Source organism: Lycium barbarum, chromosome 9, assembly GCF_019175385.1.
Source record: "Lycium barbarum isolate Lr01 chromosome 9, ASM1917538v2, whole genome shotgun sequence".
NCBI classification, from domain to species: Eukaryota; Viridiplantae; Streptophyta; class Magnoliopsida; order Solanales; family Solanaceae; genus Lycium; species Lycium barbarum.
The window spans coordinates 18,693,423-18,697,110 of NC_083345.1; the positions used below are offsets into that span (position 1 = coordinate 18,693,423).

Sequence of the window (3,688 nt, forward strand, 5' to 3'; positions counted from 1 at the left end):
ATGGAATTAGAGATCCTATTTCCAAGAATAAGACTGAGCTTTTACTGCTTTCCTTGTGCGTCGAGGCAGCATCAGAATTATTATACTTCATGAGATATGCCTTTTAATGTTGGAGATGGCTTTTCCTACTTGAAACGATTTGATGCTGCTGGAATATTGCTTCTTTATTGTGCAGATATCTTTTCCTTTCTTGAAAGATTTTATACTGCTGAGTTTGCACCGTTAGGGCTGGGAAGCCATTTCTCGAGTGAGCCCAGCTCGTTGGGGCTGTTCTGTGGGCTTCCATTTTGTTACGTCCCGTATTTTTTTTTATACATTAGGACAACCCGGATTAACTATGATAATTTAAGGCCAAGACCATTCCGGGATTCGAAGTCGGAACTTTTGACCATTTTATTTTATTTTGAGATATAAGTTATATATGAAATTGTTGGCATTGAACACTTAGGGAAAATTGGGACCACAATTCATAAAATTGGAATTTAAAATGTGGTGCCAAAAATGCCATGGGGGCCGTGTGAATTAAAAAGGGGTCCCACACATTGTGTGACCAATTTTAATTGGTCCAACACATTGTGTGGACCCAAGGCAATGTGGATATTTTGTGAACCACTTAAAAGATGAAGACCAAGTCTTCATTCCTCATTTATTCACTTCTTCACTTAGCACAAAACAAGAAAATAGAGAGTTCCCAACCCCCACTGTTTTCGGCCCAACCTTAGGAAAACCAAATCAAATTCTAGCTTCCCAAAAATTATTTCCTTGGTGTTAACCCACTATATTGAGGTCCCTAAGTAGCGTGGAAGAGTTGTTCGGGTCATCCAACCATTAGTTGTACCCATTTGCAAACCCTAACTATTTGGTGGATTGAAGAAGAAAGGTATGTTTTGCTCTTGTTTTTGTGTTGTGAACATTTATTCATGTTATGGTATGTTAATAGGGATGGAAATCATGAAATATAGTATGATTGGAAGTGGGTTGTGTGATGGGTGTTCTAGCCGTGTATATGGGTGTGACAAATGGAATTTGATGAATTAATTCTATATTATGTTAGATTGGTATCGAGTGGGGAAAAGAATAAAAATCATCGATACATGTATATGTGTAGTGTAGCCGTGTTTATAGCCTCCAAATTGTAGCAAAGAAGGAATTAATCTCGCTTAGCGTCGTAATGGTTATGGTGATGACTTGTAGGTTAGAAATGAGAATTTAATGTCCCAAATTGACATAGTAAGCGTTGCGGACTGATTTGGAGAACTTTGTGCATTGAATAAAATTTGTATATATAAGAATCATTAACATGTGTATGTGTGTGGCGCGGGCGAATGTGAGTTTTATAATGTGTCGAAGATCGTAATACTATCGCTTAGTATTTTAGTTATCGTCGAAACGAATTCTAGTTGGAAATAAGTGTTTAAGTGGCTCAAGATTGATGTTGAGAAATTGTGGGCTGTTTTGAGGCTAGTTGTGCGTTTGACGTAAATTGTATATTTTATGAAAATCATATCGTTATATTGTGGATTGTGGTACAAAACATGACTTGAAAATGAGGAATGGAAAAGGGGACTGTTTTCGGCCAAACAGTGGAAAAATTTTCGGGTCGTTGGAAATATTATGTGGATTGTTTAGAATGTCCTAGAATATTGTGGTAAAGACTCGGGTGGATAATTAAATGTGTGAGCGATGTGGTGGCTTGAATGTGAGCCGTTGAATTGAATATTTGGAAAGTTGTCGAATGATGAAAAAGAGAGCTATTAATGTTATTTTGTCTTCCAAATTTATTATTGATGTTGTTAGGTTGGTTGTTGTTGTTGTTGTTGATTGATACGGCCGAGTTAAATTCTCGGGGTAGCCTATTTACAGGGGAAATGCTGCCCAAATTTCTGTAGAATTAAGGGCGAAATTGGAATTTAATGCCCAAAGAGTCTTTAGCTAATGTTTGGCATTTTATGGCTTATTTTTAGATCGTGGGCAGCCCGAATCATAGTTTGGACTTAGCTTGAGTTGGATCATATTGGAGAGCGTTTGAGGTATGTAAAGCAATCTTCCTTCTTTTGGCATGCCTTAGTTTCACATAGGCTAGATTAGAGCTTTAAGGGAATTCCAAATTCGAGATCCGAGCATGTTATGATCCATATATATATTCTTTGGCACTCTTATGTATGTTTTTATGAAATATGAACCATGATGTATTTGAAGTAATCGCTTTCTGAAATTCGCATAAGAAAATGTTCACTTTAAGGAATTTTGTAATCTCTGAATGCCATATTTTTCGCATAGAGACTCGGATCGCTCCAATAATTTTTATAGGAGTTTGCTTGATGTATAATGGGTATGTTTTTCATAGGCGGGCTCAGTTCGGGTCTATACTCGTCTGTGGGTCCCGCGACGCCCTTTATGTAAATTCGACAACTTTGAATCAAAAAGTGATAATTATTATTCCGATTTCGAATATGACTATTTTACTTATCCTTCGGATTTATAATAATGATTTTATGCATATGATTCCTCACTACTCCGCTCGTGCCTACTATGATATCGTTCGCCGGTTCCCGGGCCGGTTCTGTTGTCGTGCGCTTTTTGATACATTTCGATGTTATGCTGTGTTTATGGTTCACCGTGCTCCTCGCTCGAGGGCCGGGTTCCACTTATGTTTGGCGTTATGCTGTGTTTGGCGTTATGCTGTGTTGTGATGTGTGACGGGGATTCGGAGATTTGAAACTTTCTGGTGTTATGCTGTGTTGTGGCGCCATCGACAGGCGGGCGACCACATTTTCCAGTGCCCTATGCATAATTTATACTTTGGAAATAAACATTTTGATATGTATTATTTTCTGTATATCTGATTCGATTATTATTCAGATTTATTTCTGTACCTTCTGCTTTGCATACTCAGTACATATTTCGTACTGACCCCCTTCTCCGGGGGCTGCGTTTCATGCCCGCAGGTACAGACGCACAGCCTGGTGATCCACCTGTTTAGGACACCCTTTCTGCTATTCGGAGTGCTCCTCTCTTTCCGGAGCTTATACTTTTGGTATATATATTTATTAGTGCATTTGTATATATTCGTTCATGGGTACGGCGGGGCCCTGTCCCGTCATATGATTCTGTCGGTCTGTTTAGAGGTCTGTGGACATGTTTGTGGGTTAGGGTCTTTCTGTATAGATGTATGTACATGTCGTTTGGGCGATCCCATACGCCGAGGCGGCCGGTCCGCATATGTTGTTTGGGCGATCCTATACGCCGAGGCGGCCGGTCCGCATATGTTTATATATTGCTTGGTTAGCCCTGTGTGGCTTTTGTTGGTATTTTCTGCGTGCAGGGTATATTGGATAGTCCGTAAAACAAAGGAAACTCTGCCGAAATTTTCTGGAAATTACCTAAATTTGAAATAAAGTCTTGTCGGCTTCCGCCATATACTAGAATGAGTTGATAGAATTTGAGATAATATTTGATAGATGGGTTCGGGTGCCCAGATCGGGCACTAGTCACGGCCTACGGGGTTGGTCGTGACACATTTGTTGGAGTTGTTTTGTGGGCTCTCATATATTCCTTGTGTGATTTAATTACTATACCTGCACAAGTAAAATTGTCATCATAAAAACTTGACACTAACAGAGATGATCGAGTTTTTTAGCACAACAAAGAGAGCATATTGATGTAGAGTTTTTTGGCAAAAATTTTG

At 39.2% G+C, this 3,688-nt stretch overlaps 1 long non-coding RNA gene across 1 annotated transcript; it reads left to right on the plus strand.

Moving 5' to 3' along the window:
• The first annotated feature begins 666 nt into the window (after positions 1 to 666).
• Positions 667 to 3,458, plus strand: LOC132610173 (uncharacterized). Its single transcript, XR_009571041.1, has 3 exons — positions 667 to 880; positions 1,965 to 2,030; positions 2,949 to 3,458. It is a non-coding gene; the product is annotated as an uncharacterized LOC132610173 (long non-coding RNA).
• Positions 3,459 to 3,688: the final 230 nt, after the last annotated feature.